Here is a 25,862-nt window from a genome sequence, read left to right on the forward strand (position 1 = left end):
ACCCATCAAAACTTCATAAACTCCTATCAGGTCACATCTCAGCTTCCTACACTCAAATTAAAAGTGTCCCAGCCTATCCAGCCTTTCTTTATAACTCAAACCTTCCATACCCAGCAGCATCCTGGTAAATCTTTTCTGAACCGTCTCCAGTTTATCAATATCCTTCCTCTAACTGAGCAATCAGAATTGGGAGCAGTACTCAGAAGAGGTTAACTAAGATGGCTGGGCAGCTGGTTTGTGATGCAGAGCATGAGTTCATATCCCATGCTGGCTGAAGTTACTATGATGGACTCTGCCTCTCAACGTCTCCCCTCACCTGAAGTGTGGTGACACTTGGGTTAAATCACCACCAATCATCTCAGAGCACCCTGTGGACTGGAAGACTCTGGTGACTCTATGTTGATTGGTTACCCATCACCAACTCAACACTCAAAGGCCTATTTCTAGACATTTATCACTAAAATTATTCCCAGTAACTCCATTCAATTCTTATTTTGATTATGAACGTTTAGTAAATAAGGTTCCTACCTGCTTCCTAATCTGCTCATTATTTTAATTTCATTGTATTAGAAAACTATGCTGTTCAATCTTGATCACCATGTAATAGAGTTGGGGATTTACAAAGACTGAAAAGAGATGCTCATTGATAATGTTAAACTGTGTGAATTCCTGGATATAAGCCCTCATCTTTTGGTCCTGTTGGCTGATTCCCATAATTTGAACTGGCCTGGAGGTTCTGAATCAAAGATCTGCAGGTTTAGCTCTCCCATGTTGATTAGAGGCAATTTTTGAGAAAGAGAATTGATGAAGTCCTTGAATCCACTTACAGTATGGGTGTGGAGTGTTCTGACTTGCATTTTAAGATGTCACAGAGAATGAACAAGAAGGTGCAGAGGGTTGCTTGAGTGGAACTTGAGGTACCAAGGAAGAGGAATATGTTGCAATCACAAAGTAGTTAGATTCCATCTCGCTTTCTGTCCCCACTCTCTCTGTTTCCAGCATTTGGTTCAACTCTATCTGGCCTCATGTCCTCTTATCATTCCTCATCTAAAACAATAGGCCTGTTAGGAAGAAGGCAGTTAAACACTCTGCTTCACCAGGTTACGTCTGAACAGTAGCACCACACTTTTCTTCGTAAGTAACGTCTTCATAGTATTATTTTATTCACTCATGGGACATGGGTGTCGCTGGCTAGCCGGCCAGCATTTCTTGCCCGGCCCGAGTTGCCCTTGAGGAGGTGGTGAGCTGCCTTCTTGAACCGCTGCAGTCCATGGGCTATAAGTAGACCCTGAATGCCCATAAGTGAGGGAATTCCAAGATTTTGACACAACTACACTGAGGGAACAGTGATGTGTTTCCAAGGCAAGATGGCGAGTGGCTTGGAGGTGGTGGTGCTTCTGTGTATCTGCTGCCCATGTCCTTTGAGATGTGACCATCATAAGTTTGAAAGGTACTGTCTAAGGATCTTTGGTGAATTTCTGCAGTGCTTTTTGCTGCCACTGCTACTGAGTTCAGTGTGGGGGGGAATGTTGTGGATGTCGTGACATTCAAACAGGCTGCTTTGTCCTGGTTGGTGTAAAGCTTCTTGACCATCATTAGAGCCACACTCATCCAGATAAGTGAGCATTTTTCCAGCATACTCCTGACTTGTGCCTTAAGATGTGAACAGGCTTTAGGAAGTCAGGTGGTGAGTTACCCGTTGCAAAATTCCTACCCTCTGACCTGCTTTTATAGCCACTGTGTTTATACGGCAGGTCCAGTTGAGTTTCTGATCAGTGGTCTGCCCATGATATTGTAGTGGGGGATTCAGTGATGGTAACACCTTTGAACATCAAGGGGCCATTGTCAAATTGTCTCTTCTAGGAGATGGTCATTGCCTAGCATTTGTGCAGGGCAAATGTGACTTGCCCCTTGTCAGCTCTAGCCTGGATATTGTCCAGATCTTGTTGCATTTGACCGTGGTTTGCTTTAGTAAATGAGGAGTTGTGAATAGTGCTGAACATTGTGCAATAATTGGTGACCATCCCCACATTTGACCTTATGATGGTGGGCAGATCATTGATGACGATAATGATGAAGATGATCGGGCCAGCGCACTGCACTGAGGAACTCCTGCAGAGACTCCTTCAGGAGCTGAGATGACTGACCTCGAACAATCACAACTATCTTCTTATGTGCTGTATATGACTCCAACAATCAGATAGTTTGCCCTTGATTCCTGGTAATTCCAGTTTTGTCGAGGTTCCTTCATGCCACACATGATCACATATGGGGCTTGATGTCAATGGTTGTCACGCACACCTTACCTCTGGAATTCAGCTCTTTTGTCCATGTTTGAACCAAGGCTGTAATGAGGTCAGGAGCTGAGTGGTCCTGATGGAACCTAAACTGGGCGTCACTGAGCAGATTATTGCTGAGCAGATGCTGCTTGATAACACTGTTGATGACACCTTCCATCACTTTACTGATGATGGGGAGTAGACTAGTGAGGCAGTAATTGAATGGGTTAGATTTTTCCTGCATCTTGTATACAGGACATACTAGGGCGATTTTCCACATTGTGAGGTGGATACCAGTGTTGTAACTGTTTCGGAACAGTTTAGCTGGGGGAATAGCAAGTTCTGAAGCACGAGTCCTCAATATTATTGCGGAGTGTTGTCAGGGCCCTTATCCAGGTCCTCCAACTGTTTCTTGATATAACATGGAGTGAATCGAATTAGCTGAAGACTAGTATCTGTGATGGTGGAGACAGCTAGAGGAGGTCAAGATGGATCATCCACTCAGCACTTCTGGCTGAAGATTGCTGCGAAAGCTTCAGCCTTACCTATTGCACTGACGTACTGGGCTCTTGCATCATTGAGGATGGGAATGTTTGTGAAGGCTTCTCCGCCAATGAGTTGTTTAATTTTCCACCACCATTCATTACTGGATGTGGCAGGATTACAGAGTTTAGATCTGATCTGTTAGTTGTGTGGTCACTTAGCTCTGTCTATCACTTGCTGTTTATGCTGTTTTGTGTGCAAGTAGACCTTGGAGATAGTGAGGACTGTAGATGCTGGAAAGTCGGAGTCTATAAAATGTGGAGCTGGAAAAAGCAAGGCAGGTAAGCAGCATCAGAGGAGCAGGGGAGTCGACATTTCAGGTTGGGACCTTTCATCAGGACTGGGGAGAGGGAAGAAGGACAGTCGTCCTGTTTGGTACATTAACAGGTTGGCCGATCATTTTTGGGTATGCCTGCTGGTATGCCTGTACTCCTTGTTGAACCATATCCTTCTCAAAAAGTATGTAAGTATCAAAAAACTCTGGGGTGTTAGTGAAATTCTGATAATGTTTCAGGAAGCTTCCTGACCTGTTTCAGAAGCCTTGCAATATTGAAAATGAAATGGTGATAATCCTTTTAAGTAGTTTTTGAAATTGATGTCAACATCAAATGTACCCCCAAATGGCTGGGTTCTGTTAGCAGAGAGTATTCAGATAAACGCTAGCTACCAAAGTGTCAAGCACTCTCTTTAATAAGTAGTAACAGGTATTTTAAATATTCATCAGCTGCTTAGCAAATCTCTGAATGACTTTGCACCTTGTTGGCTTGAACTCCTTTAGCAAAATGGGCCTTGTGCTGATTGTGAGTTAAGTTGTCATTTCAGCTGAGCGCCCACACTGAGCCATTGTGGAAGAATGTTAGCACCTGAACATACTGCCAAAAATCTCGTTTGCCTTCGAGTGAAATTTCTATCTATTGTATGAGGTTCCAAGCTAAAAAAAGAAAATGACATTCCACATCAGCCCAGCCCAGTCCATCACGAAAACCAGCCTTCCTTTTATCGACTCTGCCTACTCTTCCTGCTGTCTTGGGAAAGTATCCAACATGATTAAATACCCCTCCCACCCTGGTTATACTTTAGCGAGCAGAATTAAATGAGAATCCCAAGGACTATTATTCTTATATAAGAAGTAAAAGAGTAACTGGAGAAAGGGTTGTTCCACTAAAGGATAACAAAGGAAGGTTGTGTGTCAAACCTGAGAAAATGGGTGAGATTCTCAATGGTTACTTTGCATCAGTGTTCACTGAGGAAAGGGACATAATGAATGTTGAAATTAAAGATAGAAGTTTGTTTACTCTGGATCACATTGACATAAGGAGGGAAGATGTATTGTGCAGACTAAAGGATATTAAGTTGGACAAATCCCCAGGACCGGATGGAATCTATCCCAGGTTGCTAAGGGAGGTGAGAGAGGAAAGTCTGGGGCCCTGACAGATATCTTTGTAGCATCCTTAAACACAGTTGCGGTGCCGGAGGACTGGAGGATTGCTCATGTTGTCACCTGTACAAGAAGGGTAGTAGGGATATTCTAGTTAACTACACACCTGTGAGTCTATTTATATTTAGAAAAGAATGAGCTTATCAAGGATAGGCAATATGGTTTTGTGCATAAGAGATCGTGCCTTATCAGCTTAATAGATTTCTTTGAGGAAGTGACCAAGTTGATAGATGAAGGAAGGGATGTAGATGTCATATACATGGACTTCAGTAATGTGTTTGATAAGGTTCCCCACGCAAACTAATGAAGAAAATAAAGTCACATGGTGTGCAGGGTGTTCAGGCTAGGTGGATAAAGAACTGTTGAGCAACAGGAGACAGAGAGTAGTAATTGAAGAGAGTTTCTCGAAATGGAGAAAGGTGATCAGTGGTGTTCCACAGGGATCAGTGCTGGGGCCACTCTTGTTTGTGCTAAACATAAATGATCTAGAAGAGGGCATTGTTGGTCTGATCAGTAGGTTTGCAGATGACACAAAGGTTGGTGAAGTAGCAGAAAGCCTAGGGAACTGTCAAAGAGTACAGAAGAATAAAGATAGACTGGAGAGTTGGGCGGAGAAGTGGCAGATGGAGTTCAATCCAGGCAAATGTGAGGTGATGCAATTTGGAAAGTCTAATTCTAGAGTGATCTATACTGTAAACGGAAGAGCCTTGGGAAAAGTTGATGAGCAGAGAGATCTGGGAGTTCAGGCCCATTGTACCCTGAAGATGGCTGCACAAGTGGATAGAGTGGTCAAGAAGGCATATGGTATGCTTGCCTTCATCGGATAGGGTACTGACTGTAAGAGCTGGCAGGTCATGTTAAAGTTGTACAAGACTTTGGTTTGGCCGCATTTAGAATACTGCGTACAGTTCTGATTGCCACTTTATCAAAAGGATGTGGATGCTTTGAACAGGGTGCAAAGAAGATTGATGAGGATGTTGCCTGGTATGGAAGGTGCTAGCTATGAAGCGAGGTTGGGTAGGTTAGGATTGTTTTCATTAGAAAAAAGGAGATTGAGGGGGGACCTGATTGAGGTCTACAAAATCATGAAGGGTATAGACAGGGTAGATAGTGATAAGCTTTTTCCCAGGATAAGGGATTCAATAACGTTCAAGGTGAGAGGTGGAAAGTTTAAGGGGGATACATGTGGAAAGTACTTTACACAGAGGGTGGCAGGTGCCTGGAACGCGTTGCCAGCACAGGTAGTAGAGGCAGGCATGGTAGATTCATTTAAGGTGCGTCTGGACAGATGCATGAGTAGGTGGGGAGCAGAGGTTTACAGAAGCTTAGGACTTGGATCGGCTTAGGCGTGGAGGGCCAAAGGGACTGTTCCTGGGCTGTAAGTTTTCTTTGTTATTTGTGCTCTCTTCCACCGGGCAGAAGATACCAATGTTTGAAACCTTGTGCCAACAGATTCAACAACAGCTTCTTCCCCTGTTGTCAGACTTATGAACAGACCTCTCATATACTAGAGTTGATTTTTCCCTGCATCTCCTTTGTAGCTGTAACATTGTATTCTGCATTCTGATCTATTACCTTGATGTACTCACGTAACGTATGATTTGTCTGGTGAGCATGCAAAATGGTACTTTTCTTCTGAATATATGTGACAACAATAATTTAATTCAAATCAAATGCGTAATATAGGACAGGTGTCAGAGGTAGGTTCTTTACTCAGAGAGTAGTAAGGGTGTGAAGTGCCCTGCCTGCAGCAGTAGTAGTCTCACCAACTTTAAGGGCATTTAAATGGATATTGGATAAATATATGGATGATAATGGAATCGTGTAGATTAGATGGGCTTCTGATCGGTTTCACAGGTCGGCGCAACATCGAGGGCCAAAGGGCCTGTACTGCGCTGTAATGTTCTATGTTCGATGTAATGACACAATGTGGTGTGACAGAATCCCGCAGGGATCAGGAAGATGCCAGTTTCTAGCCATGTGCTGTGTTAGCTAATGCGCGTTTAGCAAAGTAGAATCAGATAAAAAGAGATTCTGGTCTCGATTGTAATCCACTGGCTGATCTGGGCACTAGGTCAGGGTGGGATTGTGCCCAGAATGCTTGTTGAGTCTCTCAGATGTAACAACCTACAACCATTTGCTGTGGTGAGCCTACACAAGAAACATGGAATCTTGGTCACATTCCTGGAGTATAAGCCACAGCTTGGAGAGGAGCAGAGGGTTAAAAATGGAGGGGGGGAGGGCAGTACCAATGGTGGTTTGTTGGCTTGACAAATCAGCCACGGATGATTGACAAATAAAACTGCCTATCTTTGCTTCACCCTCTGTGTTTTCCTCATCAACCTATTCAGAGATGCTATCACACACCCCTGGAGCAGGTGGGACTTGAACCCAGGGCTCTCAGCCCAGACGTAGGGACACCACCACGGTGCCGCAGGAAGGGTCTCTGCTTCACCCTCTTCAGATTCTTCGTTAATTAACTTAACACATTGTGAAACGTAATGTATGATAATTAGGAAACTGCTCCGGTGTGTAATTTTATTAACTTTAATTGCAGAACCTTTGAAACAAGATTGAATGAATTAGAATTTCCGAAGTAATTAATAAATGGAGAATTGGTTTAAAAAAATCTGGAATCTAGGAGTGAATAATAGTATTTGTTAAGATTAAGGAATTTGACAGAATTGATAAAAACTAATTAAACATTGAGTTATGAATACAAAATAGAGCTCTACCATTTAACCTATGTTTCTAATCAACCTGTTATTACACATCTCTGGAGCAAATGGGACTTGAGCCCAGACCTCCTGGTCTAGGGGTAGGGACTCAACCACTGTGCCACCAGAGGGCCTATCAAATTCAGTGCAGTTTGTTGTATTATAAGGAGGAAAATAGGAAAAACAGGCATGTTTTCTTTTGCACCTCCAGTTGCAATTTCTTTCCTGTAAAGTATAATGAATCGTAAATGGATCGAATGAGGAGTCATTAAACTGATGGAACATGGTTGTGCTGTTTTCATTGGGAAATCCAGAGTTAAGGCCAAAGCCCATGTTTGAAAGTTAGCAGAGGAAGTATTTTCTACTTATCGTTCATTAATAGGATGTGGGTGTCACTAGCATTTATTTGGTTTATTTTGATTGAACCACCGATACAGACTGTATTTTCAAGATGCATGGGAGTTTTGTTATGCCCACCCAGAGCAGACCCTGCATGGTGAATGGCAAAAGTGGCAACCACTCCTTCATTACCAGTCATTTACTTTTAAAACAATCAACCCCTGCTTTGGGAGGAATATGTTGAGGCTTCAAAGCATTGACATATCTGACAACCTCTGCAATACATTTCACAGAATGAGAAACAAATTGTTTAAAAACAGCATTAGAAGCTGAACAATAAACAAACTGAGGTTAAAAATTCTTAATTTAAAAACTTACATATTTTTATCAGAATGGAATAACATACCATTACCCCAAGTTTAAAATTAGTTTTCTCGGGGTGGAGAGGCTCTTCTGTAGTAGTTATGATAACACACTGTCGCGCTTCATTGTCAGGAAGTAACTTTCTCGGGTGTTTTAAACAGTTTAAAACAAGGGTAAGTTGTCATAGGCTTGAATATTTCTAATGGATTGTCACTTGCACAGATTTACAACAATGCACTCTGTGGAGAGGTGTAGAATCATCAAACACAACAGATTCAAGAACAGCTTCTTCCCCACTGTTGTCAGACTTACGAATGGACCTCTATATATTAGAATTGATCTTTCCCTGCTCCTTCTCAGTAGCTGCATCACTATATTCTGCATTCTGTTCTATTATCCTGATGTACTTAATTAAGATAGGATTTGTCTGGAAAGCATACAAAATGATACTTTTCACCATGTCTCAGTACATGTGACAATAATAAATCAGATCAAATCAACATCTGAATTTCTGCATTTCCTGGATGTGTGCAAACTCCAAAGGTTTCTGTCAATTTGAAAGGAGTAATGAGAGGTGGTAAATTCTGACAATTTCACCTTCATTACTACAGCAGAATCTGTGCCAGTTTTTTTTGCCTAGGATGGTATGTCTTCCTCCTTCAAGCAACCACTTTTTTTCTTCCATCTAGTTTAGAAGTGTTGACCACTCTCCCAGCTACAGAGGGGAATTCATTCCGTTGATAGATGGCATTGCTCTTTAAAGTGTTCAGATGAATTGGGAAGAAAAATTATTTGCTTCAAAATAAATTTAACCTGATTTCCTGTAATGTAACAATGTGCTCTCTGTGATCAATTAAGAAGAAGATCCAGCAGGTGGGGCTGTTAGCAGCAGCTTTAGAAAGGGATGGACTCTGACCTTAGGGTGAACATGATTTATGTACTAAGATCAACTGATTGTATGCACCACTGTTGAAGTATTAGCATCACTGTCAAGGCGCACATACTATTTAACAGCTCTTTAAATTTACAACATCCTTCATGTTCTCACTAGTAACAATTCAGTATTTCTGTACTCAAAGCCAACATAAGGTGAAACTTAAAATTGCTGCATGTAAAACTATGACAAAAGCAAATTGCCTTTAGGTTGTCATGCCCTTTCACCCAGTAATGTTACTTGTCGAAGTTACAGTTCCTGTTCTTCAAAGAGCTCTGAGACTGATGGGGTGTGCATGGCCACAAGTGTTTCTGTGTGACACAAAGTTCAATTAACAGATAGGAGATCCTGTGGGACTCTCACAGCTGCTCCGTTAGCTCCAAAGTGTGAGACAAACACTTTCGTTTCTCACACCTCATGTGTCCCACACATTCTTTAACTGTGAGAAGTGGAGTGTTGTTAGTATCTTATCTGCACAACCACTTGCTGTGACCCAGAGAGATATACGAATTCATACAGACTATTTTAAGTTTACATGTTATGTCATATTATATATTCTCATAGATCAAGGTATATGGTTAACATACAGTCAGAGATTATGTTAAAAATCACACGCCACCAGGTTATAGTTCAGCAGGTTTAATTGGAAGCATTAGCTTTTGGAGCACCGCTCCTTCATCGGATGGTTGTGGAATACACAATTGTAGGATATAGAATTTATAGCAAAAGTTTACAGTGTTATGTAATTGAAATTATACATTGATAAATACCTTGATTATTTCGTAAGTCTCTCATCTGTTAGAATGACCATGTTAGTTTTGCTTCTTTCGTATGTAAATCGCAAAACATTTTTAAAAGTTACATTCTCAAGTGAACTTTAATCATTGGTGTCAGCCCAGACAATATATTAGCACCTCTCTGTGCTGCTTTCTGTGCCATAATGTTTAAACTGATTCTAATCTAAAAAATGAATTAACAGACTCTTACATGGATTCATGCAGTTTTTGAGCAAAGTACAATGTGACTGTGCAAGTACAAATTCACCCCACAAACTTGTATGTGTATATGTGCGTGTGTGCGAGCATGTGTGTGTATATGTATGTGTAGTGCAATGGGGTCACCTGTAGTGTGGCATGAACTCACGGTCCTGGTTGAGGCCATCCCTATGGGTATGGAACTTAGCTATCAGCCTCTGCTCTTTTTGTTGCTGCCTGTCCCGAAGTCCACCTTAAAGGATCGCCACCCAAAGATCTGAGGTCGAATGTCCCGGACCACTGAAGTGTTCTCCAACTGGGAGGGAACACTCCTGTCTGTTGATTGCAGAGATTATGATGTGGTTCTCACTGTTATGTTTTCATCCTTCAAGATCCAAAGCTGTTCTCCCAAGTGTGTATGACATCATCATGTTCAGCCATGGTAAATGTACTCCTCAGCATTACCCCTTTCAGATCCTAATACAGCACCTGACCCATTCTTCACATTGTATGTTTTTGGATATAATTCCATTTACTAGTAACCTATCTCCCACCAAGACTCTGACTTCACAAATTCAGGCAGTCTGGAGGTTTCTCTGTTCTCCCAGAACATTCTCTTCAGGCTTGGAAGATTGTTCGATTTTTGGGTTACAGACTGTTAACTTTGATTCTGTTCCTAACAGTGTGAGTCTGAGTCCTTTTAAACTGGAGAACCTTTAAACTACTTTGATCTTCTTCACTATGGACATCTTTCCTGCTGAAACAGGCTCTGCTGTGTTAACTGGAGAATCTTTCATCTCCTAAACCTCCTTTACAGATGTTGAAGTCTGTTTGAGCCTGGCCACCACCAACTGCTGTCTGAATCCAGCAATAGCTGCACAGAGAGAAAAAGAGTCAATTCTTATAAATTCACATGTTACTTTGTTAATGTATTAAACTGTGCACCTATCTCTTACATTTTCTCTTTCAAACTGGAGCTTATATATTTTCCCACAACCAGAATTAAAAATCTATTTATATACCCACTCGAGTCCCCTGACACTTCCTCAGCAGTCACAGAACACAAAAGGTAAGACCTGATCTGAATAACTGTTTCGCTGCTGCTGAGGAGGTGTGCACGCTCTCTTTCTTTCTCTCTTTCTCTCTCTCTCTCTCCCCCCCCCCCCCCCCCCCCCCCCCCGCCCACATCCCTGATGTGGGGATTGGTTTGTGAGTAGAAAGTGAGGACTGCAGATGCTGGAGATCAGAGCTGAAAATGTGTTGCTGGAAAAGCGCAGCAGGTCAGACAGCATCCAAGGAACAGGAGAATCTCCTGTTCCTTGGATGCTGCCTGACCTGCTGCGCTTTTCCAGCAACACATTTTCAGCATTGGTTTGTGAGTGCTTGTCTCCAGAGTTACCACTGCCTGTATGCCTCAAGGGTCTTTTATCCTCTTTCATTATCTTTCTTGAGTCGTGGTGTGTTTTTCCCATTGGCTCAGGCTCATCTGTTAATCGCATGTCTTTACCTTATTGGCTTTGGACCAAGGAGCTAGGTAGCATTACCTCATTGCCCCTCATCCAAGTAAGGCTTCTGAATGACCTCATCTTTCTTACTTTTTCTGAAGAATATGGTTAGTTCCAAGCAGTACCTGGACTCTGGTCATTCTCAGTTCACAAGCTGTTTTCCCCTGCGAAGGCAGTTTTTTTACATACTGAGCATTCCTAGCCCCTGTCAGTGACTAGTACCTCTGTGTCTCTGCTGCTTCCTGACTATCATCTCATTTTCAGGGACATGTCTCCAAGTGGTCCTCCTGTCTCGCTCTGTGCAGCAGCCTGGCTAACACAGAGGATGGTTGTCTTGTTGCAAAAGCTACTTCTTCTATTTGGTGTCTCTTGGGTCTCTGTACCAGGCAGTTTCTTACTGATTGAATATGTGGATATTGGTCATTCCATCTCAGTGGTAGCCACCATGGAGTTGTACACAACACGTTTTCAATCTGTGAAAGCAGAGTATTATTCTCAATCTGCTGATAAATCTGTGCTAAAGTGTGGAGAATCTTACTTTAACTTGTTTCTTAACTTCAACACTTCCATTCGCTCTTGGTGATTGTAGTGTTGATGAAACCAAAATACTGTCTCTTGCCTCTGCTATTTGAGTTTTGCTTCTTACTTGGATGATCTCTGTCACTCTGAAGATAAGGAAATGGAATTCTTTGTTAAAACCTGCATCATTTGAAATAGCTCAACATTTGACACCAGACGTAAATCTGTCATATCTAATTGCACACCAAGCTGTGTTGTACTCTGAGTGACACCAGTTAAAATTTGTTTGTTATCTCAAATGAATACTGATCTTCGGCTATCTGATGTTTATGGTGTGGTTTTTCACAAATCCTGATGATTCTTACAATCTGAACTCTCTACTGTATTGATAACAGTGGAAAACAAGTCTGCTAACTCTGTATAGTTACAGGTTGTACTATGGGCTACGAGATCTTCAACAGCCTTCAAGATCCCAGATCACTACACTGCTGACCAAGTTCAGCCTGTGCACGTGGTGATCCCTGTGTATCTTTCCCAGGACATCTTCCTGGAGTGAAGCTGGAATAACCCATGCTTCAGGAAGTCTGTATGATTGTGAAATACTGTAGGTGCATTAGCATGTGTTTGTTGTGAATCCACTGCACCTTTGGTCTGGCCACGCTTTTACATCATACCAATGAAAAGTGACTCATTCTTAGTCACTTCCGTCAAATTTGGTAGAGCTGATTTGTGGCTTAGTGACCACCCTCTGTTAGTGATACCATAGATTAAACTTCAGTTTGGGCTCTGCCATGAGTCTAGGAAGGCCTGTGAAATCTTCAGCCAGCTGTCCCGTGACCAGTTGTTTGGTGACCAAAATTTCTTTGACTTGTTGTTCATAATATGCTGTCACTTGACCAGTAGTTCTGTAACTAGCTATTCCTTAAACTGTTGTTTCTGGACTTGAACTAATTTGACTCCTTCCTCCATTTGAAGAAGATCAAGTCAAAATACGCGTACACCTTGATTGTGAAATATGTACATGTTCTCTATTATTTGGCATCCTTTGTGCTGCTGAGTTGCTGGATGCACACCTTTAAATCTAAGTGATATACCTCCTTTCCCTGCTGTAAGGTATAAATAGTGGGGTTCTTTTTCCAACCATGGTAGGCTGTCTGATCGTCATGACATTCACCCCGCAACAAGTGTAAAATTAGTGAGATGTGCATTGACATAAATATCTTTTTGCCAAATGCTAGTAGTGCATCCCTGTTTCTCCTTTGATTGCCTTGGTTTTACTTCCATTGTAGCCTGTTTTATCTCATGAACCTCTTGGTATGAGTGGCTATTGCTCTGTTGCTCTATGACTATGTTGTACTTGGGGCACATCTCTGAGAGTGGCCTACTGTCTTGCAGATAAAGCATTCCTTTTTAAAAGTTGGGCACAGCTTGTTCCTTTGAGATTTCCTTGCTCCACAGTGCTGACAATAATATCAATATCTCGTGTCTGTACTGGTCGCTGTACTGGCTTCTCATGTGTGTCATTCAAAGTTTTTTTTAAAAAACCTTGATGATTGAATAGATTCTGCTGATCTCCTGTGACAAGGTTGATCTTTTCCTCTTAGGATTAATCTGTGTTGCTTCTGGATGTTGGCTTCACTCAGCATCTGAACAGCCTTATCTAAAATCAAACCACTTTTGATTTTATTAAATCTAACAAAATCTTATCAGCAATTTCAACAATAGTCTATTTCATGTGAATTCAGATATCAAAACTCCATAGTCACATTTTCCATTAAAATATACGACCCTTCTGCTTTCTGGGAACATGTTTATAATGTGCCCGTAGAATTTGAATGCTTCCCACTGACGTTCCTTCAAGTAGCTGTAACCAGTCCACCTTTGCCAGACCATCTCTCAGCTTTGTAAAGTCTGTCAACCCCTAATTTAGAGCTTTTATTTCCATTCTAACTGTGTCTCTTTCCACAGTGATGCTAAATCTGACTGTATTATGATCACTATCCCCAAATAAGGGCAACACGGTGGCTCAGTGGTTAGCACTGCTGCCTCACAGCACCAGGGACCCGGATTCAATTCCAGTCTCGGGCGACTGTCTGTGTGGAGTTTGCACATTCTCCCCGTGTCTGCGTGGGCTTCATCCCACTATCCAAAGATGTGCAGGCTGGGTGAACTAGCAAGCTAAATTGCCCAGAGTGTTCGGATGTGTAGACTAGGTGTATTAGTCAGGGGCAAATGTAGAGTAATATGGTAGGGGAATGGGTCTGGGTGGGTTACTCTTTAAAGGGTTGGTGTAGACTTGTTGGTCCAAATGGCCTGTTTCCTCACTGTAGGGATCTTTCTATGAAAATTGTTGCTCACTTCTACAAAATCCACAGCCACACTTCCTAAGACTGAATCTAGAATTGCACTCTGTATCATTGGGCTTGCTATGTGCTGACTAAATAAAGTTCCCTTGAAGCAATTGAAGAATTTTGTGTCGTCTATGCCTTTTACACTCTTTGTACCCCAGTTGATGTATTTAAGGACACCAACTATTATCTTTTGATCATATTTTTTACTCAAAGATTTGCTAATGTTGTTGCTCCTCTCACCCTCTGCTATTATTTGGGAGTCTATAGTACATGTGTGGCTGCCCTTTCTTACATTTCAGAATTTAACCCATATGGTCTCATTTAATCTTTCAGTATAGTTATGTAGTGTACCATCCCCTTCTCAGAGCTGTGTCTAATATTTTAACCAATAAGGCAACGCTCCCACCTTTCTTTATTCCCTTTTGTATCCTGCCTGGAAACTCTAGATCCAGAGATGTTGAACTGTCATCCTTCCAACCTCAGTTAACAAGTGACACACATTCCAGCTCTCGGGAGTTCCTAATTCTCCTGTTTCAGTGTGTCTTTTGGAGGGAATGTAGGCACTTGCAGATTCTTACCATGAGAGTCTGTTCTGCAGGATTCTCAAAAGTTCAGCTTTTACAGCTGCTAAATGTCTGTCTGCGAGGCCAGCCTTCTTAAAGCTTTGTCTGGAGATCCTTCAGATCTCTACCATTGCCAGTACTTTGTATGGGTGAATCCTTAGTACCACTCATCATAGTGTAAGATTGTCCAGTAGATATGCTGGCCCCATCTTATTTCCTGGTAAGGATCTACCTGCTTGGTCTACTGTAGTAGAGAAAAAATGACATGTAGTCCAATGAAAAGACACGTATCTTGAAGACGATGTAGTCTATTGCAGGTAAAGATTATACTCGTCTGGTAGACATTGTTACTGACTCTGAGGATCACTTTAATGTTCAGTATTGCTTCTTCAAGACTCAAAGCCGTACTTCCATAGACAAGTTCTTGTGACATTCACATTTTTTTGGAGGGGTTGGGAGTTGCTTGTTGCATTCTTCAGCATTAACCCTTTCAGACACTTAATTTCAATGACGCTGAACTTTGTAGCATTGTGGCATAGGGGCACCATATTCCATTTTGCCACATCCGATGGCTACTGTACAAGAAAATTGAATGCAAATTTCAAGTCTCCAAAACAAGTTGGGAGAGCTGTTGCTTGGGACATAATGATGTAGTGGCTATCTCACTGGACTGGTAATCCAAAATCCAAGTTTAAAGTTCTGGAGACAAGGGTTTGAGGCCCACCGTGACAGATAGTGACATTTGAGTTCAATAAATAAATCTGAAAAATTAAGTTGGGCTCATGGTGTGGTGGCATATTACTATTGTTGATGGTCATACAATCCCTTTTGGTTGACTAATGTCTTTTAAGGGAGGAAACCTGCCATCTTTACCTGACCTGGTCCATATGTGACTCCAGTCCTGCAGCAATGTGGTTGAATCTTATCTGCCCTCTAGGCAATTAGGAATGGGCAGTAAATATTGGCCCAACAAGTGGCACCCACATCCCATGAACAAATTCTTTTAAAAGTCAGGATTGTGACATTGTGTGATCCACCTGTAATGATGCTAAACTAAGGCAGAAAGAATCAGGCATTGAGACTGAGGGGTGAGTCTATCTACACTGAAACAAAAAAAAGAAATTTCATTTGTGTCACACTTTTCAGGACCTCAGCATGTTCCAAAGTAGTGTACAGCCAATTAATTTCTCTTAAAATGTACTAATGGTGTATTGTGACAGTTGGTTTGTCCTGCACACAATAATTAAATAACCTCTTTATTTATGTTATTTGGGGGCTATATATTGTCCTAAGAGAGCTTGACTGTGCTTCATCAAAAAGTGTCATGGGATCTTTAATGTCCACCTGTGTGAGCAGATGTACTCTAAATTAATTAAAAACAGAAAGACCTGTGAATGCTGGAAGTCTGAAACATAATCAGAAATTGCTGGAAAATCTCCGTGGGCCTGGCAGCATCTGTGGAGAGAAATCAGAGTTAAAGTTTTGGGTCCAGTGACCCTTCCTCAGAACTGTCAGAGAGAGGAGCAGAACCTCTTCAAGGTGGACATGTCTGGAAGAGATTCTGAGGAAGGGTCACCGGATCTGAAACGTTAACTCTGATTTCTCTCCACAGCTGAGATTTTTCAGCAATTTATGTTTTTGCACTAAGCTAATTATCTTTTCAGAATTGTGGCACTGCCAACAGTACAGCACTCCTTCCGTACTGCTCTGAAATGTTTGCTTAGATTTTGCATTCACTGGCATTTCATTCAGCAATGAGAGTGCCCTCTCTGGTTTAAGGCTGGCTCAGTGCCCATCATATTTTTTAACGAATTTCTATATATACATATTACTTGAATGCAATACATTGGAATAAAAAATGGGACTACCACCTGCAATTCCATAATGACTGACACTTGAAATAGCTGCCACAACACACCGTTAGTACGTTTTAAGAGAAATTAATTGGCTGTACACTACTTTGGAACATGCTGAGGTCCTGAAAGGTGTGACACAAATGAAATTTCTTTCTTTAGTTTCAGTGTAGATGGACTCACCCCTCAGTCTCAATGCCTGATTCTTTCTGCCTTAGTTTAGCATTATCACAGGTGGATCACACAATGTCACAACACATCTGATGTTGGAGAACGTGATCGGTGAAGCAGTTACTGTTGAAGGATAATTCATGTCCAGTATATGGCGGAAGTCTGAAATGATAAAGACACTGACAAACAAAATTGTAACAGGTTTTTAACAACACAAACTGTTGAATAATTTGAATTGACAAAAGAATGCAATTTGCTATAACAGAATCAGCTATTAGGAATCCATCATGTCATTGACTCCATAGTGATACAAGAGTAAAAATGACTCCATCATTATCAAAGTTACCTAGTCATAAGTGGATGGAAGAAGGGCAATTTGCACATTTTATTCCAGCAGTGTTGATTTATGTTCACAATCAAGTTAATAACTGGTACCATTAGTTGCCTAGAAACTACCATTTCTCATCTTTCTGCTTCAGCTATAAGTGGTTTCTCTTGCAATTAACTTCTGTGGTAACTGCTCACATCTTTGCAAAAACAGTCAAAAGATTAAAATGTACACAAAGAATCCCCATATAAACAGCAACTAATTATGAAATTCTGAGGGGAAATGGTTGCCGGTTGTTACTTCGATGCTACCAAACAAAACTGGGATTGGACACGTTCATCAACGCAGCTCCAAATTCTCTGATAGATATGAATAAATGGAGAGAGGTTTACATTGAGCATGAATAATTAAATTAGATTCTCCACAGTGCGGAAAAAGGCTATTCGGCCCAACAAGTCCACACCGATCCTCTGAAGAGTAACCCACCCAGACCCATTTCCCTCTGACGAATGCACCTAACACTAAGGGCAATTTTAGCATGGCCAATTCACCTAACCTGCACATCTTTGGATTGGACATTCTAGAATGGATATCCTAGTCTACCAGAATGTTATAACCCTTTCCTTTATTTCTAACATTTCCTTCTATGACTAACTTCTAACATTAATTTTTTTTAAATTATCAGAAAAGACAGGGATTGTGAATAAGGTTCACATTTCAATCCAGTGCTACCCAGACCCCCTGCTGGGGATTGGCGTTGGGCACATCAGGAATCAGCAAGGATTGAGACTGTCAACTGCTTGGTCAGCCCCCACATTACAGAAAGCCAACCAAAGCTAAGAGAGCGTTTAACCCCACGACCTCATGCAAGAGACCAGGAAGAAAAGTTACAATTGGGTGGGAAAAACAAGGGGCTAGAGTTGTAAAGCAAAATCCCGCAGTCTCCTGTGTGAAGAGTCGATGGTTAGAGCTTGAGCAATGAGGTCTGAGAAAGGATTGCTCCTGGACAGGAGACACACTGTGAGTGTCGGACTGATAGGGAACCAGAGGGACACTAGTTAAAGCAAAGAATAGAAAACTGTGACTGGAGCAAAAATGGTTGACTGGAAGACTGTTTTCTACGAGGAGCCATATTATGAGTGGGCCGGGTGCTGGCAGGTGGGACTAGATTGGGTTGAGATATCTGGTCGGCATGGACGGGTTGGACCGAATGGTCTGTTTCCATGCTGTACATCTCTATGACTCTCTATGACTCTGAGTGTCCAATGGTAGTGTACCTTAAGGAGACTGCCCAGGAGGAGTAACCAACCCACCTCCGTAACTCTGTCAAAGGCTTAAGCTCTTTCATCACCAATCTGTTGTAGAGCTACTCATTTAGAAGTTGGAACAACTAACCTGAGATTCAAATACTCTGAATTTAGCCACATGGCTTACCACGTTTCTCTCTTTCTATCAGTAACCTAATACCTAACCTCTTCTACTTGCCTTATATCTTGTCTGTGAGTTTTTTGTGCCAGCTGTTGGCAGGGTGGGTGTGGGTGGGTTTGAGGGTAATAGTCTGGGTAATTAATTAGTGTTTTTAAGAATTTGTATCATTGCCATTCCGAGAATTTTGTGAAATACTTTTTGTTAGTAATAAATAGTTATTACTGTTTTACATAAAACAAATATTTATTGTCTTCCTGATGAGTATAGGTCAGGGGCACTAAATTAACGATCAGGTAATTTGGGAGGAGTTAATGTCTTGCAAAGCTTTCACCACATGTTATGGACCTGTGATTTTCCAAGTTTTTTTTGTCTGTGTGGTTAAGTCAATGTCTGTGACACTAAATTCTGAGGAGAAAATGTCACCAGTCATTAATTTGATGCTCTCATGCAAGACTGGGATTGGACACATTTATCAGCCCCACTCCAAATTCTGCGATAGGTATGAATAATTGGAAAGGGGTTAAAATTGAGCATGGATAGACATTCTAATCCACCAGAAAAAAGGGTTAGACAGTTAAGAAAGCAGAAATGGAATAAAATATTGAACAAGTGACTTCTCTTTGAGTATTATCCACACTGAATGTAAATACGCAGTGACTGATCACTGGCTGATTTTTCAGATATGACTTGTTTGGATAATCCTTTGCCAAATGTAAATTGATCTCTGTGAATTTCCATAATTTATTTCAATATCTGGAATTGATTTTTTTAAAATAAGTGACTAGAACTTCCTATGTTATTGCTAAGAGTAAAGGGAAAGATTGTATGTTAGCAGCATCATACCATACAACCTACCGTTTATTACTATGTACTGAAGTCTTCAACTGTGTAACCTAAATTAACTTTGCAAGCCGGAAGGTAGTTGCTGTTAGAGATCATTAAAGGTTGATGACTGACTATATTCACCATTTATTGAATGTGATACTTGACATGTATTCACACATAATTCACATGCTATTTTCACCTAGTCTGCCAATATTTCATATGAGCTTCACTTCAGATGTTTTCAATTGTGAAATATTCTTTGCATTAATGAGCTTCTTTTAGTATTTGTTTTTAATGCCATTACTTTAGTAGACTGAATTTCCACACAAGGAATTCATTATATACATGAATCATCTGGTTCAAAAGATAAGGAAAAAAATGTCCTGTCCTTGTTTCATCTGCTGTCTGAGTTAATAAGTAGTTCTTGAATGAGCAACAGTAATAATTTGAATGGTCACTTTCTTTATGCGAAAATAGTTTTGGAATATAACCAGTGAAATTGGCTTACAGTTCTAAATTAAGAGTTTACTTAAATTTGGACAGTTTTCCTCCTCAGACCAAGTGCAGGAAATCAAATTAAAGTGATTCCTCTTTCAGAGTGAAGGATCATTATTTTTTCAACTAAACCAGAGTCTGAGGGGTAAGCTGCTGTGCTTACCGTAAAATTAACCAATGTTTTTGAAGGGGATTGTGTGCAGAGGTGAATTGGCTCTCCTTGTTTCAGTGTCTTCAGTTAGTCGTACCAAAGGTAAATTATTTTGTCACGACACTCTACTTCGTTCCAATTAAAATGTATTTAAATAATTTTTACTGTTGCACCAAGGCGCTAATCACAGGGTTTCTGTGTGTGAAAGTGTAATTTTATTGCCCAAGGAATGTAATAAAAGCTTGAAATAATGCATATGCCCTTCATGCAGTGACACACACACGGAAACATGTTATGTGAGAGACATGCACATTCTTAAGAGGTGTTAGTGCCTAGTACAATATAGGGTACTTTTGGTCATAGTTGTGATGTGATCTCGGTTGATCTCCACAACCATCAGGGTAGAGGATATTGAAGTTATCTTTTTCGTTTTCAGTCTCCTAATGTTTCTTTCCAGTTGGTGTTATGACTAGCTTTTTTCCTTGACACAGTACAGAGCCTTCTTCAATTCATTTTGGTTTTGCAGGTAAAGCCCATCTCTTCTCCTCTGGCACAGAGAGAGCTTCTTGAAATTGCTTTTTGTTTGTTTATTCGATCTGCATGTGATGCTTCATCTCCAACATGTGAAGATTCTAATGATGGTGCAAATCAAATAGGAGAAAAGGACCTTTCCATAGCTCCAAGGGTGGGGATGAGCACTTTCACTGGCTTTGGATAAAATGTTAATTTCACCTCAGGTTGTCTTTGTCTAATTCATATTAGTTTCATGAAAATTGGCCAACTTGTGTGGATCAGATGATGTCTGTGACCATTTCAAATTAATGTTTTGGTCCCTTTTTTAAAAAAAAACCCATCTCAGTCCATGATATTGGGGGTAAGTATAAAATGGAATTCAAAAGCAGTCAACTGCCTGAGAATGTTAACGTTTTCACACTGTGCGACTTGGCCAGCTGTGGTTTTTAATTAAAGCAGAGGTGAGGGACAAGGCAGGTAGATATCCAACATGTGACCCAACCCCCACACCCCCATCACTGGGACCCAACACTGTCACCTACCCACTTAAAACTAGCCTAAACATTCCATCACTTTCTGGCCACATTGTACCTTGGGATCTTACTTGCCAGGTGTTCTTTCACCTGACACCCTGTCGCCAACCAGTTCAGACCGTACCCTCCTGGTATCCTAATCTCACAATTGCCTTATGTACTTAGCTTTTGATAGCAGCTGTCAAAGTGACTGTTTGAGATTCTGGACTTGAATCTGACATTAAATCTCAGAGTACGGCAGCTGACTGCTGTGAGCATAGGGGCCTGGTTTGCCTTCCTCTGACTGTTCTTCACAACAAGAGAACTGTCAAAATGAAAGTACAGCTCTTCATTTCTGAAGGAGTCCTGATTGGATTGTCTAACATGGTGTTAAAAACAAGTGAGACAGCCATCAAACAAGAGGTTAGGGAGCATGTGATTTGCCTTTCTGCTTTACAAGCCTATCTACCAGGCCAAAAGTATATATTGTTTTGACCTACCGTGCTTAATTGAACAGAGAGCCTGAGTTCATACAGGTTATGGGGTTGAACCTTTCAGAGTTTGGATTTGTGGCTGTTTCCCACCATCCCCCAAGCCAGAATAGTCAGTAACCTAAACCCTGGAGGGAAAATCCAGCCCAATATTCCAGGCTGATGATCGAGACTTAACAGCATGAAAGCATGTCGAGAGTCAAGGAAAAAGAGGCGCAAGAGTAAAGGGAAGATTAAAGGAAAAGATCTCGTAGGATGAGGAACAGGAGCTTTTCCTTTGTTCTTTAATTCCATTCTGCCATGTCCCTGTCACTTTCTCTGGCTATGGACGTGGCTTTAAAACTGACGGAGGGCTTTTGCCCAAAACGCCGATTCTCCTGCTTTTCGGATGCTGCCTGACTGGCTGTGCTTTTCCAGCACCACGCTCTTGGTTCTAATCTCCAGCATCTGCAGTCCTCACTTTCACCTAATGGCTTAAAAACTGTTAAATATCTAACTTCCTCTAGTTCTAATGAAAGACTACTGACCTGAAAGGTTCAGTATTTCCCTCTCAACAGATGATGTCTGACCATCAGGATACTCGCAGCATTTTTGTTATTTATCAGATTTTCAGCATCCTCAATATGTATCACAAGATGGCCTACCATCTTGTGATGGTGTACCATTTTGGCATCAGCATACAGGGCTTGGTCCTTTTCTAGTGATTTATGCATCCACAGGAAAGCAACTCCTTGATAATGTATGTGTTGCTCCTAAAATATCTTTAATCAAGGAATATCATCAGCCTGATTTTCTTTTCTTCTGTAAACAGTAAGCGTTAATTAAGGTTTTGACTCTACAGTGAATAGCATGTTAATTTCCTTAATAATGCTATTCAGAGCACTTGACATGCTGATGAGGTGCAAGTAGAGGCAGTTCAGACTGTCTGCAAATAGCTGCTTTTCCAGGGCTGCTGGCTGAACCTCATTTACAACAATAAACTTATCATTGAGCATTTCATCAGGTAATGGGTTGTAGCGTCAACAGCTTGACATTTGCAGTTGTTATGGTGACTGGTAAATTAGATAAGAGTTGGATCATCGTCATGTTCAATAATTACGCAAACAGGATATTTGATTAGCATGGCTTATCCCACAGTGGGTTTTAGCACGGTGACAATTTATCATTTATCCACATATCCAGTGTGCGTGGTTGTGCTGAACTATATAAAAGCTGCAGAAATAAGTTGGGCTTTAAACTAGACAGCCTTGATACCTGGACATATAATTCATGATCTACTACTCTGGTGCCCGTAGAGGGAAATAGAAAACAAATTTGGTGCTGCCCGTCATTTCTGTGATTGTAGCTGTTGTGAAGATGTGTTCATTCGTCCACTGGTTACTTATACTATTGGAACTATTGTCTTTAAAAAAGGACACTTTCACTAAACAAAAGACATGGACTTAAAGCTGTTGTTAATTTGCTCCAGTGAATGCACGTGCACGCCATGAGGCTGCATTTGTGGGCAGCGCCATCATTAGGCAGAGCAAACCATTCACTTTTGCTCATCCTTTATCTCAACACTGATTTATTTCGAGTTACACCTCCATGAAGTTCAGTGGTCAAGGTGGTATGTAAAAATTTTGTGATTTACACAGGGACAAAATTTTCCATTTTCCTATTGGTGCACTCTGTGTTTCTTGTTCCATGGATAGATAGTTTGCTTTTCAATCTCATTGAAATCAAGTCAATGAAAATGCATGACCTACAGTGGGACAGTGTCACCCTTTTACATTAGTCACAGTTGTACAAGAAACAGAATATGGTATCAAGTAACACTATGATGCAAAGCTCTTTCTCATTTTTTATTTTTTTTTCAATCATTCATTTTTGCACTTTGAGGTTTCTCAGGTTAAAGCTCACGTAGTTAGAAAATAGGAGCCTAATGTGACACCATGAATCTAATCACGGCCCTTTCTGCCCTCCATGGTGTTAGTCAGAGAATAGCAGAGCAACCCTGAATAACATTGATGTTTCAGCTGATACAGTCACTCTCGCTAAACAAAAGACATGGACTTGAAGCTGTTGTTAATTTGCTCCAGTTAATTTACCTCTGTGCTGATTATGGGATCTTGCTGTGTGAAGATTGGCTTCTGTTTTTCCATGATACAATAGGGCCAGCACTTGAGATGCCCTTCAGTCCTGAAATGCTGTGAAGTGCTTTCAGAATATCTGGAGTTGCAAATGATGTTGTAAACACGCAAATTTCTTTTCTCCTTTAGCAACCCCTTAATATAAAAATAGTTCCATTTCGACTATTGGGATTTTTTGGGATTGGGAACCGAAACGCTTTGGCGCATGACGGCAGCAAGTGAAAGCAACAGGCTTGCTAGGGCTAAAAAAAAAGCAAAAGGGAGCTTTGGAAGTGGGTGACAGGCCAGCTCCTGTGACATTATTGCAACACGTCCCAGTAAGCAGCTTTGCATGACAGATTCTCACAAGGAGGACGGTAGGCTGATCTCAGAGGGAGATCAAAGTGCTTCACTTAGCTCTTCCAGATTTGCAAGAAGAAATCAACAAAAAGAATGCAGAAGATCCCTGCAGATTGGTATCCTGTCTGTCCTTTAGTAGCTGCCTGGATACTGAAATGCATAAATTAATGAGCCAAAAATAATGTGGTGTGACCAGATACAGCCAGGAAAGTCTCCGACAACAATTTACAGGAAATGAGGCAAATTGAAAAGTGACGACTTCTTCTCCGTTCCTCCCTGTTTTTAAATTCAGTGAGATGGTGTAGCGAGGTACTGTTATTGTAGGAAGTGGAGGATAGTTTGAATCATGTCTGTTTCATGAAGAAGTGTAAACCTTATGCTTGACTTAATATTGTGTTAGGATACAAAAGGTAACTCAGAATATTGTTGCATACTCATAATACCAAGCTATTTGAATTTGCAACTGAAGCACTATCCTTTAGGATAGCGTTTTTCAGTTAGTTGAAAATCCTTAGTGCTGATGCATCATCAAGCCTTTGTCTTGCACTTCTACTTGGTATAGACAGCACCTGCTGCATGTGACTAGGAATATTGGTGCCCAAAGTGGATTAAGTCAACAGGGCAGAACTTAGTACACAGATATATGGCAATTTCTGCAACTAAGAAATAATTTGGTCAGGCTGCCAATTCTTGTCAATTTCATATAATACCACTGACTTGAAACAACAAAGGCATATTAGCACCCTCATGCTCTGAATGTATAATTTGAATGCTCAGAGTTTTGACAGCAAATTAGACTCAATCATTTCTTAAGTGCTGCAAAAAAAAAACCTTAATTCTTGGTTGTTGAAACAGGAATAGATCATTTGGCCCCTCAAGTCTGTTCCACCATTCAGTAAAATCACCATCCACAACCTAATTGAAGCAATCTGTTTATTCCCTAATCCCTTAAGGTTTGGATAGCAAAAACTTATCAGTCCCATCATTAATATTTACAAATGATCGAGCCTGAATTCCCATTCGTAACCCAAATGATCTAGCATCAAATCCCATTCAAGATTCAAACTTTCACCACGTTTTATTTGAAAAAATGTTTCCTCAGATTGAATTTTATTGGTCACCCAATAAACCGTCACCTTTCAGATGGGTACACCCATTAATTATTGTTTGTGTCATGACTCTCAGTCCCACCCGTGCCCTGATTTTAAGGATAGCAGGGAGGCATCAGATGGGCCAACTATCCATGATCCAAATGAGACCTTAATTGGGCAATCAATACCAATTCAGTGCCTCACCCTTGCTGCTTCAACTTAATGGGTAGCACAAGAGACCTGGACCCAAACTATAACCCAGTATAGTAAAAACAATGACTGCAGATGCTGGAAACCAGATTCTGGATTAGTGGTGCTAGAAGAGCACAGCAGTTCAGGCAGCAGCATCCGAGGAGCAGTGAAATCGACGTTTCGGGCAAAAGCCCTTCATCAGGAATAAAGGCAGTGAGCCTGAAGCGTGGAGAGATAAGCTAGAGGAGGGTAGGGGTGGGGAGAAAGTAGCATAGAGTACAATGGGTGAATGGGGGAGGGGATGAAGGTGATAGGTCAGGAAGGAGAGGGTGGAGAGGATAGGTGGAAAAGGAGATAGGCAGGTAGGACAAGTCATGGGGACAGTATGTTTACCCCTGCAAGATGCCTGGTAGTGAAAGGGAGACTGTCACCCATACCAAATAGTGAAAGGATCTTCAGGAGAACTTGTTCTTACTGGCTTCATACATTTCCTTTGTCTGATATTTACTGATATTACCAATGGTTTCATCAAGAATACTCTCACTATAGCCAGGATCTCCCTGTGTTGTGTACTTGGCTTGTGTATCTTCAATAACACGTCTTGCCTTTGGAACCTTGATACAGCTAAGATTCACAAGTTTTGCTTTTCTGGGGTCCCTCAAGGGGAAGAGCAGGGATTTCTGTTGAGGGAGGCATTTCTACTACATAATCCACAAAATCAGTGAGAGAACTGCATTAAAAATGCCCATGAAAAGGATTGATCCATTACTGCAGTTCATACAAGAAATATTGAGAATGGCCCTTAAAGAAGAAGCA

At 41.1% G+C, this 25,862-nt stretch overlaps 1 protein-coding gene across 2 annotated transcripts in view; it reads left to right on the forward strand.

The window, feature by feature from the left end:
* Window positions 1-25,862, forward strand: part of LOC122562755 (coiled-coil domain-containing protein 60-like) — a 97,448-nt gene that overhangs the window by 15,580 nt on the left and 56,006 nt on the right. The window lies entirely within an intron of this gene.

Source organism: Chiloscyllium plagiosum, unplaced genomic scaffold, assembly GCF_037043375.1.
Source record: "Chiloscyllium plagiosum isolate Xiang-an unplaced genomic scaffold, Cpla_swu_hap1 HiC_scaffold_24, whole genome shotgun sequence".
NCBI classification, from domain to species: Eukaryota; Metazoa; Chordata; class Chondrichthyes; order Orectolobiformes; family Hemiscylliidae; genus Chiloscyllium; species Chiloscyllium plagiosum.